Source organism: Salmo trutta, chromosome 4, assembly GCF_901001165.1.
Source record: "Salmo trutta chromosome 4, fSalTru1.1, whole genome shotgun sequence".
Taxonomy (NCBI): domain Eukaryota; kingdom Metazoa; phylum Chordata; class Actinopteri; order Salmoniformes; family Salmonidae; genus Salmo; species Salmo trutta.
In genome coordinates, this window is record NC_042960.1 from 28465728 (window position 1) to 28480313 (window position 14586).

Below are 14586 nucleotides of genomic sequence, written 5' to 3' on the forward strand. Positions count from 1 at the left end.
ATGGGGAACGGGCTGATGAAACGGGGGGAAAGTTTACGGGAGAGCCATACCCTCTGCCCGAGCCGATAGCATGGAGCAGGGGTCCGGTGGCGATCCGCTTGTCACCTATACATGGAAGTGGTCTTAAACAGAGCGGTCCGGGCTCTCTTCCAGGTACGGCAACAGGTCAGAGGGATTCCTGACTTCCTCTTTCTCGGGGAAGAGCGCTGGCTGATATCCCAAGGAATGCTCGAAGGGCGAGAGACCCGTGGCAGAGCAAGGAAGGGTGTGGCGGGTGTACTCAACCCATACCAGATGCTGACTCCAGGTGGTAGGGTTGGCGGAGACTAGGAAGTGAAGAGTCGGCTCTAAGTCCTGGTTGGCTCGCTCCAACTGGCCTTTGGACTGGGGGTGGAATCCAGAGGACAGGCTGGCCGATGACCCAATGAGCGTGCAGAACACCTTCCAGAACCGGGAAAGAACTGTGGACCCCGGTCGGAGACCATGTCCACCGGGAGTCTGTGGATCCAGAAGACGTGCTGCCCCATAAGCTGGGCTGTCTCCTTGGCCAAGGGTAGTTTGGGGTAGAGGAATGAAGTGGGCAGCATTGTAAAACCGGTTGACCACCGTCAGGATGGCAGTGTTGCCCTCAGATGGGGGAAGGCCCGTGACAAAATCCAGAGATATATGGGACCAGGGATGGTGAGGGACAAGCAGTGGTTGGAGAAGACCATCCGTAACTTACCATTTTGTTCTGTGTGCAGACTGTGCAGGCGGCGACAAAAGCGGCAACATCCGGAACCATAGTAGGCCACCAAAAGCATTGTCGAACTAAGGCCAGGGTCTGACGAGCGCCTGGGTGACAGGCAAGCCTGGAGGAATGAGCCCACTCCAGGACCGCGGAGCGGATAGCGTCAGGTACAAATATCGTTATCTGGGCCCCCCCAGGGTTCGGCTGGGACCGCTGCGCCTCCCGGACCTGTTTCCCTATACACCAGCTGAGTGACGTGCCTGGCAACGAGGTGAGAAGGATGGTCTCGGGCGCCGGGGAGGTAACCGTGGGGTTATAGGGCGAGACAGGGCATGTAGCTTGGTGTTCTTGGACCCCGGCCGGTAGGAGATGGAAAAGTTGAACCGGGTAAACAGCAGGGCCCATCTCGTTTGCCTGGAGTTGAGGCGCTTGGCGGTGCGGAGATACTCCAGGTTTTTTTGTGGTCGGTCCACACAATGAACGGATGTTCCACCCCTTCTAGCCAGTGCCTCCATTCCTTGTAGCCCAGAAAGGGAATGGTGGAGCGGGGAACTCGCATATTTCTGCCTTAACAAACAACTGGTTCTCCAGAAGGCACTGGAGAACCTGTCAGATGTGGAGCACGTGTTCTTGGGGGGTGCGGGAGAAGACGAGGATCAATGTAGACAAACCGGTTTAACATGTCGCGGAGAACATCATTCACAAGAGCCTGGAACACAGCAGGGGCGTTGGTGAGGCCAAAGGGCATGACCAGATATTCGTAGTGGCTGCTGGCTGTGTTGAAGGCAGTCTTCCACTCGTCCCCCTCTCGTATCCACACCAAGGGTTCGGCTTTTTGTAGATGCAGCTTGGAGAAAACCGTGGCCCCCTGGAGCAGCTCGAAGGCCAAGTAAATGAGTGGTAGCAGATAACGCTTCTTCACAGTAATGTCATTGCCTGGTAGTCAATGCACGGGTGCAGGGTCTTGTCCTCTCCTCGAAGAGTCCTGCGCCAGGGGGAGAGGAAGAGGGACGGATAAATCATGTAGCTAGGGAGTCCCCAATGTAGTTCTCCATAGCCTTGGTCTCTGGTCTCGACAGAGAGTACAGACTTCCCCAGGGCAGCGTGGTGCTAGGGAGAAGGACAATCCCGCAGTCATCGGTGCAGTGTGGCAGAAGGGAAATGGCCTGGGACGTGCTGAACACCTCCCAGAGGTCCTGGTACTCCGCAGGAATGGAGGAGAGGTCCGGAGCAACTTCCGAGCCCCCAGGAGACGTCCCGGGGCAGGATGCACCGACTTCAGACAATGGGCTTGGCAGAACGGACTTCAGCCCATGATAGCACCCATAGACCAGTTGATGAGGGGATTGTGTCAATGGAGCCAGGCGAATCCCAAAACCACAGGAATCTGGCGGGACTTGATGAGCAGGAATTGAATGGTCTTGCTGTGATTCCCTGACACACGTAGATTGATGGGAGTGGTGTTATGGGTGACCCGACCTATAGAGCGCCCGTACAGTGCTATAACATCCATGGGAATGGAGAGGGGCTGAGTGGGGATGTTCAGCTCAGAAGCCAGAGTGGCGTCCAAAAAGCTCTCATCAGCCCCAGAGTCAATGATGACCCGGAGCGATTTGGACTAGTTTCCTCACAGCAGAATGATATGAAAAGGAGTGCGAGTAAGGGAAGCAGAAAAGTTCTCCATATGGCCCACCAGAATACTCACTCCTACCGGTGAGCCTGGTCTTTCACCGGGCAAGAGGACAAAAAGTGACCAAAAGTCCCACAATACACCCAGCTCCTTGTGTTGATCCAGTGTTGCCGTTCCGCTGGTGACTGCCCAGCTTTGCCTAGTTGCATAGGCTTGGGAAACAGTGCCTCGGCCGTCTTCGGTAACTCTCGAGGAAGGTTGGGAAACATCGGGTGCTCTCGGCAACGGAACCATCAGGGACTTGCGGGATGACTCGAGGCAAGGTGGAATCCCTGGACGTGCGAGCGAAATTGAATTTCCTCTCAATCCGTTGTTCCCGCAACCGCCCATCGATGTGGATGGTCAAAGCGATGAGGGAGTCAAGATCCGTAGGTAACTCCCGAGCAGCAAGCTCGTCCTTAATAACCTCCTCTGAGACGGCGTGCAGGAAAATGTCGAACAGTGCTTCCACGCACTCTCCACTGCCAATGTGCGGAAATCCACTGCATAGTCGGCCACTCGGCAGGCGTCCCGCCAGAGCTGGATTAGCTTCCGGGCAGCTTCACTCCCGGAGAACCAGGCATCAAAAACCTTCCTCACCTCTCCCGGGAACCCCTCCATTCTCACGCACATGGCCGGCTGTTGATCCCATATGGCGGTAGCCCAGGCAAGTGCCCTCCCAGACATCAGTGTGATGAAGTAGGCTATCTTGGAGCGATCGGAGGGGAAGGAGGAGGGCTGAAGCTGAAAAATGCCCGACAGGTGCTCGGATCTCCATTAAAGCGTTCCGGGGGAGGTAACCGGGGCTCCTGGGAAGGTGGAGTGGCTGGGGGGCAGCGCTACTAACTGCCGAGTTACTGAGGGGCGGTGGGTTTACCACCATGGCAGGCTGCCCCCCAGACAACATGCGGAATTGCTCCAGCGAAATGTCCAACGCCCGGTCATGGCGCTCAGCCAATGTTTGGACCCCTTCCAATAGACCACAAAGCAATTCCTCGTGCCTATAAATGGAGGCTCCTTGAAAGGAGATGGCGTTGCGCAGCTGGCCCGGGTCTAATGGGTCATTCATGGCCAGTTCATACTCTCAGGTATGGTTAGATCCAGATGCTGACACGTTGAATTAACTTGCAAGCGTCCCACCCTAGTCAACAGCCAGTGGAATCGCGTGGCGCGAAATGCAAATACCTCAAAAATGCTATAATTTCTCAAACATTCGACTATTTTACACCATTTTAAAGACAAGACTCTCGTTAATCTAACCACATCGAAAGCGAAAGCAAAACATTAGATTATGTCAGGAGTGTACCCTGCCAAAAATAATCACACAGCCATTTTCAAAGCATGCATGTATGTCACAAAAACCAAAACCACATCTAAATGCAGCACTAACCTTTGATGATCTTCATCAGATGACACTCCAAGGACATTATGTTATACAATACATGCATGTTTTGTTCAATCAAGTTCATATTTATATCAAAAACCAGCTTTTTATATTAGCATGTGATGTTCAGAACTAGCATACCCACCAAAAACTTCCGGTGAATTTACTAAATTACTCATGATAAATGTTCACAAAATACATAACAATTATTTTAAGAATTATAGATACAGAACTCCTTTATGCAATCGCGGTGTCAGATTTTAAAATAGCTTTTCAGCGAAAGCACATTTTGCAATATTCTGAGTACATAGCTCGGCCATCACGGCTAGCTATTTTGACACCCACCAAGTTTGGGACTCACTAAACTCAGAATTACTATTAGAAAAATTGGATTACCTTTGCTGTTCTTCGTCAGAATGCACTCCCAGGACTTCTACTTCAACAACAAATGTTGTTTTGGTTCCAAATAATCCATAGTTATATTCAAATAGCTCCGTTTTGTTCGTGTGTTCAGGTCACTATCCAAAGGGTGATGCGCGGGCGCATTTCGTGACAAAAAATGTCAAAATATTCCATTACCGTACTTAGAAGCATGTCAAACGCTGTTTAAAATCAATTTTTATACTATTTTTCCTCGTAAAATAGCGATAATATTGCAACCGGGCAACGTTGTATTCATTCAAAGGCTGAAAGAAAAAAATGGAGAATTCTCGTGAATGCGCATCTCAGTCTCAGTGTCCCCACAGGCTGACCACTCACAAAGGCTGCTGCTGTTCTTTGCCCAGAGACAGCAGACACCCCATTCCACTTTCTGGCGGCTTTAGAGAGCCAATGGGAGCCTTAGAAAGTGTCACGTTACAGCACAGACGCTGTATTTTCGATAGAGATGCAACAGAAGGACAACAAATTGTCAGACAGGGCACTTCCTGTATGGAGTCTTCTCAGGTTTTGGCCTGCCATATGAGTTCTGTTATACTCACAGACACCATTCAAACAGTTTTAGAAACTTTAGAGTGTTTTCTATCCAAATCTACTAATTGAGACGTTCAGTGGGGTGTATTATGTATTAAATGTCTACACACTCCACTGCTCAGGGTCAGCTAAAAGATCATACATAACTGGTTGAATTGGTGGACGACTCGGAATAGCCCCGAATAAGGACAGTTATCAAATTCAATTTATGCATAGCGAACTGGAGCCGCTATATCAGCGAACTTCATTGCACTTCTGTCTTACTCGTTTTAATTAGCCATACATTTGGGTAATTTTGTTTATTGAGCTGTGTAAAAATGTAAAGTTCACAATGCAACGTATATACAGTGTGGTCCGAAATGATTGACAAATAAAGATGAGTAATAATGACTATATATAAACTCCCAGTAATTTATTGGGTATTTACCAACATTTTGGCATCACTGTGCCTTCTTCAGGATAATGTCATGAATACTTGAACCAGGTTATGTAGACAAACATTGCAATTAGTGCAACCAATGACATTTGTGAGAGGTGTGTCATAATGATTAAGTTAATTCGAATGAATTAGTGAAACTGTTAAAAAACAATAGTTTATGGCATATTAAATATATTAGGCTATTGTTGTCAAATAAAAACATAATTGAATATTGTACATCATATTAGCATCAACATACATTATTGTTTAATTCAATTTCACGTATTTAATCTTTTGTTTCAACCTTAATGTATAATGAGCATCATCAACAGGGAGAACATTTTAGGTGTACGCTAATAAGCTGTAGATATAATATATCAGTTTATAAGACTTGTTCATAAAAGAAAGAATTGTTCAAAAGAAGGGCCTGAGATCAAAGTCAATATTCAGACCACTAGCGGTCATTGGTTTTAGATATGATATTCAGTAAGCCTCCCTTTGTAGTAGTAGGATCTCGTTGTTACCTCCTCTCCTTGGTAGAGCAACAGGTTCAATACCTGTGTATTTGAGGGAGGAGATTTGATGGTTAGCTTCAACAAAGTGAGATGCTACTGGATAGTCAATGTTCTTACACCTGATTGAGCTGCGGTGTTCAGCTATGCGCTGTTTTAATTGTCTTTTCGTTTGTCCTACGTAGGCTTTTCCACGTGAACAGGTGATGAGAAAGATTACTCCCTTGGTCTTGCATGAGATGATACCCCTAACAGGGATTTTTCGACCTGTATGTGGATGTCTGAAGAAGGATGTTTTATAGTGCTATTGCACTGTGGCATGAGCCACATTTGTAGTTCCCATTTGGGATAGGTGTCGAGAGTGTCTGAGTGGGCTCAGAGAGCATGTCAGATCTCACCAAGCTATTTCCAATATTGCGACCACACTTATAGACCACCAGTGGGGGTTCCTTGAAGAGGTGTGCAATTTGTTTGTCTGATTGCAGAATATGCCAATGCTTTTTCAGGATTGCTTTCATTTTCTCCGAACCCTTGGTGTACTTAGTGCAAAAGACGGTTGCGTTGTTTTTCTTCTTTGGTTGAGTTTTTAGTAATTGCTCTTTTGGTTTTTGAGATATTTTCATCATTGCAGCATCAAGAGTTTTGTCCTTGTAGCTTCTCATTTTGAATTTATCTGTATTTTTTTTTAGATTTGCTGTCAAAATCTGTCTGGTGGCCACAGATTAGTTTAACCCTGCATAATTGTCTATATGGTAGACTATTCTTTTGAGGAAAGGGATGCATACTGTCAGCACATAGCAAGGTATTGCGGTATGCTGGCTTTGTGTATAAGTTTGTGCAAAATTAATCATTCTCTTTGATTATCCATAAGTCCAGGTAGTTTATTTTTCTCTCATCAGTCTGCATGGTGAAGTTGAGGTATTCAGAGCTCTCGTTTAGTAGAGTTTGGAATTCATTTAGTTCCTGCTGACTTCCTTCCCACACACCCCTCACTATTCTCATTGGTTGCACTAATTGCACTATTTGTCTACATAACCTGTTTCAAGTATTCATGACATTACCCTGAAGAAGGCACAGTGATGCCGAAATGTTGGTAAATACCAAATAAATTACTGGGAGTTTAGATATATACTGAGCTATATTGTATCCTAAAAAAAAAGGGAAATTAAATTATTTTATAAAAAATACAATTGCTCAAAGACATTTTGTTTAACAAGTAATACTTTTTTTCTCAAAAAGGTAGGGGTCAAAATGATTGACACCCTTAAAGATTCTTATAAATAAAATAGTCAAACTTTTACTATTTGGTCCCATCTTCTTAGCATGCAATGACAACATCAAGCTTGTGACTCTACAAACTTGTTGGATGCATTTGCAGTTTGTTTTGGTTGTGTTTCAGATTATTTTGTGCCCAATAGAAATGAATAGTAAATATTGTACTGTGTCATTTTGGAGTCACTTTTATTATAAAAAATAATATAGGCCTCCTGAGTGGCGCAGTGGTCTAAGGCACTGCATCGCAGTGCTAGCTGTGCCACTAGAGATTCTGGGTTCGAGTTCAGGCACTGTCACAGCCGGCCGCGACCGGGAGGCCCATGGGGCGTCGCACAATTGGCCCAGCATCGTCCGGGTTAGGGAGGGTTTGGCCGGCAGGGATATCCTTGTGTCATCGCGCACTAGCAACTCCTATGGCGGGCCGGGCGCAGTGCACGCTGACACGGTCGCCAGGTGTAAGGAGTTTCCTCTGACACATTGGTGCGGCTGGCTCCCTGGTTGGATGGGCATTGTGTCAAGAAGCAGTGCAGCTTGGTTGGGTTGTGTTTCGGAGGACGCATAGCTCTCGACCTTCGCCTCTCCCGAGTCCGTACGGGAGTTGCAGCGATGAGACAAGACTGTAACTACTACCAATTGGATACCATGAAATTGGAGAGAAAAAAGGGGTGAATAATACAAAAAAAAGGAATATAATCTATTTCTAAACACTTCTACATTAATGTGGATGCTGTCATAATTAGGGATAATCATGAATGAATAATGATGAGTGAAAAAGTTACAGAGGGTCAATGATCATACCCCCAACCTAACCTCTCACCTCACCATTACCAATAACAGGGGAGGTTATCATGTCTTGGGTATGATCTGCAAATCCATCCAACAATTTTGTAGAGTCACAAGCTTGATGTAGTTGGTGAAATGAAATGAAAAATACAAAAATAATTTAAAACGGAAAAGTAGTGCGTTCCTACAGTATGTATTCACCCCCTTTGCTATGAAGCCCCTAAATAAGATCTGGTGCAACCAATTACCTTCAGAAGTCAAATAACTTGTTAAATAAAGTCCACCTGTGTGCAATCTAAGTGTCACATGATCTCAGTATCTGTACACTCTGAAAGGCCCCAGAGTCTGCAACACCACTAAGCAAGGGGCACCACTAAGCAAGGGGCACCACTAAGCAAGGGGCACCACTAAGCAAGGGGCACCACTAAGCAAGGGGCACCACTAAGCAAGGGGCACCATGAAGACCAAGGAGCTCTCCAAACAGGTAAGGGACAAAGTTGTGGAGAGGTACAGATAAGGGTTAGGTTATAAAAAAATAGCCAAAACTTTGAACATCCCATGGAGCACCATTAAATCCATTATTAAAAAAATTGAAATAATATGGCACCACAACAAACCTGCCAAGAGAGGGCCACCCACCCAAAGTCACGAACCAGGCAAGGAGGGAATTAATCAGAGGTAAAAAAGAGACCAAAGATAACCCTGAAGGAGATGCAAAGCTCCACAGCAGAGATTGGAGTATCTGTCCATAGGACCACTTTAAGCCGTACACTCCACAGGGCTGGGCTTTATGGAAGAGTGTCCAGAAAAAGTAATTGCTTAAAGAAATAAATAAGCAAACACGTTTGGTGTTCGTCAAAAGGCATGGGTGACTCTCAAAACATGTGGAAGAAGGTATTCTGGTCAGATGAGACCACAATTGAGCTTTTTGGCCATCAAGGAAAACGCTATGTCTGGCACAAACCCATCAACCCGAGAACAACATTCCCACAGTGAAGCATTGTGGTGGCAGCATCATGCTGTGGGGTGTTTTTTATCGGCAGGGACTGGGAAACTGGTCAGAATTTAAGGAATGATGGATGGCACTACACACGGAAATTCTTGAGGGAAACCTGTTTCAGTCTTCCAGAGATTTGAGACTGGGACAGAGGTTCACCTTCCAGCAGGACAATTACCCTAAGCATACTACTAAAGCAACACTCGAGTGGTTTAAGGTGTGGTACCCACCTCCTCCATGCTTCACGGTGGGTACCACACATGTAGAGATCATCATGCAACTTCTCTGAGATAATGACTTAAGGCACAATTATGCATTTAAAGCAAATCAGCAAGGAATGATGAGGCAGTATTATTGGATGCTTCTCTGCAACTCACAAAGACACGGCGGCTGGAACCAAAAATCTCAAATTTGTACTCATCAGACTAAAGGACAGATTTCCACCGGTCTAATGGCCATTGCTCGTGTTTCTTGGCCCAAGCCAGTCTCTTCTTGTTATTGGTGTCCTTTAGTAGTGGTTTCTTTGCAGCAATTCAACCATGAAGGCCTGATTCACGCAGTCTCCTCTGAACAGTTGATGTTGATGTGTCTAACTTGAACTCTGAAGCAATTTCTGAGGCTGGTAACTCTAATGAACTTATCCTCTGCAGCAGTGGTAACTCTGGGTTTTCCTTTCCTGTGGCGGTCCTCATGAGAGCCAGTTTCATCATAGCGCTTGATGGTTTTTGCAACTGCACTTTTAGACATTTTTCCATATTGACTGACCTTCATGTCTTAAAGTAATGATGTACTGTCGTTTCTCTTGGCTTGTTTGAGCCGTTTTTGCCATAATATGGAATTGGTCTTTTACCAAATAGGGCTATCTTCTGTATACCACCCTTACCTTGTCAAAACACAACTGATTGTCTCAATCGCATTAAGATGGAAAGAAATTCCACAAATGAACTTTTAACAAGGCACACCTGTTAATTTAAACGCATTCCAGGTGACTACCTCATTAAGCTGGTTGAGAGGGGGAGGCAGAAGAGGGGAGGGGAAGACAAAAAGGTAGATGGAGGAATGAGATGAGAAAAAAGGGGGTAGAAAAGGAAGGCAGAACAAGCAAGAGGAAGGAGGGCAGAAGGGTTTGGAGAGAGGAAGGAGAAAGGATAAAAGTAGAAGAAAGGAGCTGGTGATGAATGAAAAGGAAAGAGGCTGTGACTGATCAGTATTGAAAATCTGTGATGCTGTAAATGTGGTAGAAGTGAACCGGGGAAACGGATTGAAATGTCGGCAATGATGAAGTGTGGGCTGCTGACTCAACCTGGACTCTACCACCGCAGCTCAGAACTACCGCAGAAACCAGAAAAGTAAAATACACTTGAGTTGCAGTCAAATATCCTGACCTTTCCCTGGCAGAGCTGTAGTAGACCTGAGTAATGTCTCTCCCTGATGGGCTTAAATGTTCTTAGATTAATTCTAACTTAAAGCTTTGGCATGGTATGTTCTGTTCATAATGAAAACACTGTAAATGGCATTCATTACAAGAAAAAGGTTTAAATGAAAAGGTTCTGATAAAAAAAATTAAAGTTTCATTATTTTCTAGGACATCATGAAAATATAACAGGGGACTTTACTCAAATCAAATGTTATTGGTCACATACACAAGGTTAGCAGTTGTTATTGCGAGTGTAGTGAAATGCTTATGCTTCTAGATCTGACAGTGCAGCAGTATCTAACAGCTAATATCTAACAATTCCACAACAAATCCTAATACATACAATCTAGTAAAGGAATGGGATAAGAATATATAAAATATATGGATGGGCAGTGACAGAGTGGCTAAGATACAATATATAGTGTAGGATACAGTATATACATATGAGATAAGTAATGCAAGATATGTAAACATTCTTAAAGTGGCCAATGATATCGAGTCTGTAGGTAGGCAGTCGCCTCTCTGTGCTAGTGATGGCTGTTTAACAATCTGATGGCCTTGAGATAGAAGCTGTTTTTCAATCTCTCGGTCACAGCTTTGATGCACCTGTACTAACCTATTGGGGCGGTAAGAACATTTAAGTGGGTCTAGGGTGACAGGTTGGGTGGAGGTGATATGATCCTTGACTAGTCTCTCAAAGCACTTCATCATGACAGAAGTGAGTGCTACATCATGCAGGCCAATAACTAAATCTCAGTCAAATAGGCCTATATTGTATTGATTTCATTTAAAAGATCTGAATCACGGCTTTAAACAGCAGCATGCTTGTTGTTTTTAATGATTTAGACAGCAGTGGTATATTAATAAAGCGTCATTGTCGAGCCCCCTCAATATCCTTTTTTGTTATCAATTTTGTGAGCTGGGGTTTATCATCAGACACAGATCTCATTAACGTCTTCTAACAGATGGTAGATTCCAACCAAGCCTCAAGGACTCAATGATGGGGAGCAGATAGCACCGATCCAAAATCTATTCATAAACCTAATTTGAGGGTGACAACAATCCTGAATGGCCCATACAGGAAGAGAGGTTGGACATCCATCTGCCAGCTCTCAGATAACAAATCTTACCATCATATCAACACCAACCCTGAGCTCCTCTTCAGCCATGTAGGGGCAAACTGAGGGTTGTTAAATCACAAGAGCAGTCAAGGGTGATGTGATGTCAGCCGTTTTGTCGAAAACAAAACCAATCCAAGAGGTGTGTGGAGGTCACTGAGAGGATGTGGCTAAACTAGGGCCACACGATTATTACAACAAGAGTAGACTGACAAGTTTCAGAAGAAAGTTATTTATTTCTGGCCATTTTGAGCCTGTAATCGAACCCACAAATGCTGATGCTCCAGACACCCAACTAGTCTAAAGAAGGCCAGTTTTAATTGCTTCTTTAAAACTTGTTAGGGCCTTTTTTCTCATATTCCGCCTGATTGACGTGCCCAAAGTAAACTGCCTGTTACTCAGGCCCAGAAGCCAGGATATGCATATAATTGGTACCATTGGATAGAAAACACTTTGAAGGTTGCAGAAATGTTAACCTCTCTAGGGCAGGTGGCACCAAATCGTCCCACCTATGTAACAGCCAGTTGAATCCTGTGGCGCGATTTTCAAATACCTTAGAAATGCTATTACTTCAATTTCTCAAACATATGACTATTTTACAGCTATTTAAAGACAAGACTCTCGTTAAATAATGTATGAGACTATAACACAATAGATATGGTAGAAGAAAATCCAAAGACAAACCAACCGGAAATGTTTATTTTCTGAGCCCATGGTCTTACAATGGAAAGTATAGTGGCATATTCAAATACAGCTCCAAGATTGCAATTCCTATTTCTTCCACTAGCTGTCAATAGTCTTTGTTCAAGGTTTCAGGCTTTTTTCTTTGCAAACAAGGAAGAATTATGAGTTTTACTACTGGGACTCAGAGTTGGAAATCAGTCTGTGCGTGTGCGACGAAGAGGACGCGCACCTGCTAATATCATTTTCCTATTGAACATACTACTTTCCGTATGAAATATTATAGTTTAATTACACTTTAGGGTACCTGAGGATTAAGTAGAAACGTATTTTGACTTGTTTTAACAAAGTCTAGCGGTAGCTTTTTGGATTCCTTTCTCTGCATGTTGAACGAGTGGATTACTCAAATCGATGGCGCCAACTAAACTGACTTTTTGGGATATAAAGAAGGATTTTATCGAAGAAAACGACACTACATGTTGTAGCTGGGACCCTTTAGATTGCAAATCAGTGGATGATTTTCAAAACGTAAGTGAATATTTAATCGCTATTTGTGATTTTATGAAGCTTGTGCAGGTGGAAAAATATGTTGTGTGGCACCGTCCTCAAACAATCGCATGGCATGCTTTCGCTGTAAAGCCTATTGTAAATCGGACAGTGCAGTTAGATTAACAAGAATTTAAGCTTTTAACCGATATAAGACACTTGTATGTACCTAAATATTTAATATCCATCATTTATATAATTATTTATTTGAATTGTGCGCCCTCCAATTTCACCGGAAGTTGTTGACAGGTGTCCCGCTAGCGCCTAGCCCTTAATTAATCAGCACAACCGTTTTCAGCTGTGCTAACATAATTGCAAAAGGGTTTTCTAATGATCAATTAGCCTTTTAAAATGATAAACTTGGATTAGCTAACGCAATGTGCTACTGGAACACAGGAGTGCTGGTTGCTGATAATGAGCCTCTGTACGCCTATGTAGATATCCCATTAAAAATCTGCCGTTTCCAGCTACAATAGTCATTTACAATATTAACAATGTCTACACTGTATTTCTGATCAATTTGATATTATTTTATTGGATTTGTTTTATTTTATTTTTTTTAAACAAGGACATTTCTAAGTGACCCCTAACTTTGAACGGTAGTGTGTGTGTCTATTGATAGAACATATTGGTAGGCTCTTGTATCAGTTCAATATGCAGATAACACTCTTCAGGTATTTGTTAGAAAACATTCCCATAACATTTATAAACCAGAACCTTTGACCCCAGTCATGTGTGCGTACAGTACATACTGTAGGTAGATAAGTCCTGGCCATTGTACTGCAACAATTTCCAGGATCAACAGAAATGGCATCGAACCTTTTTAAAAACTGCATTAAACCTCCAAAAATCGATACCTGGGGCAATAATTATCCTCTCCCACGTTTGTCTGACTCCTGTGATAAGCAATAAGCAGTGTGGTGTGTAACACTGATACAACTCCTCCGGCACGGGGTCACATTTCAGCGCAGTTGACAAACGAGGACAAATCACAGCCCAGGAGTGCATTAGCGATAGTATTACATTTTGGTCAAATATACGCCTGACAAAACTTTATCCTGCACAATCTCAGAGGTGTCACAGAAAACGTGTCTAACGCATAGGGTGGGGGGGTTCCTCTAAAGTATGGGGATTAGATGCACGTGTGGATTTTCAATATTGACAGTTCATCATTGCCTCAAAAGAAAAGGAGATTATATGTGCTTTCTGTGAGTTTTCAGTCAAAATAATATACTCAACAAAAATATAAATGCAACAATTTCAATGATTTTACTGATTTACAGTCATATAAGGAAATCAGTCAATTGAAATAAATGCATTAGGCCCTAATCTATGGATTTCACATGATTGGACAAGGGCGCCATGGGTGGGTTTAGGAGGGCATAGGCCCACCCACTTGAGAGCCAGGCCCACCCACTTGGGAGCCAGTGTCACGACTTCCGCCATAGTCGGTTCCTCTCCTTGTTCGGGCGGTGCTCGGAGGTCGGCGTCGCCGGTCTACTAGCCATCGCCGATCCACTTTTCTTTTTCCTTTGGTTTTGTCTTTGTTTTCACACACCTGTTTTCATTTCACAATTATTTGTTCCTGTATTTAAACCCTCTGTTTCCCCCCATGGTTTTGTGCAGCATTATTTATTGTTCAGTTCGGTTTATGATGGCTGGGTTTTCGACGGGTGTTCACCCGTGCGTAATATTTACCGTATTGTTATTGGTCAAGTGTAATTGTTACCTTGTGCCTTTTTTGAGTAAAGTACGTTGCTCACTCATTCTGCTCTCCTGCGCCTGACTTCATGCACAAGCTACACTCACCCTTCTGACAGCCAGGCCCAGTCAATCAGAATGTGTTTTTCCCCACAAAAGGGCTTTATTATAGACAGAAATACTCCTGAGTTTCCTCAGCTGTCATAGTGGCTGATCTCAGATGATCCCGCAGGTAGCCAGATGTGGAGGTCCTGGGCTGGCGGGTTACACATGGCCTGCAGTTGTGACGCCGGTTAGAGGTACTGCCAAATTCTCTAACAAATGTTGGAGGTGTCTTATGGTAGAGAAATTAACATTCAATTCTCTGGTAACAGCTCTGGTGG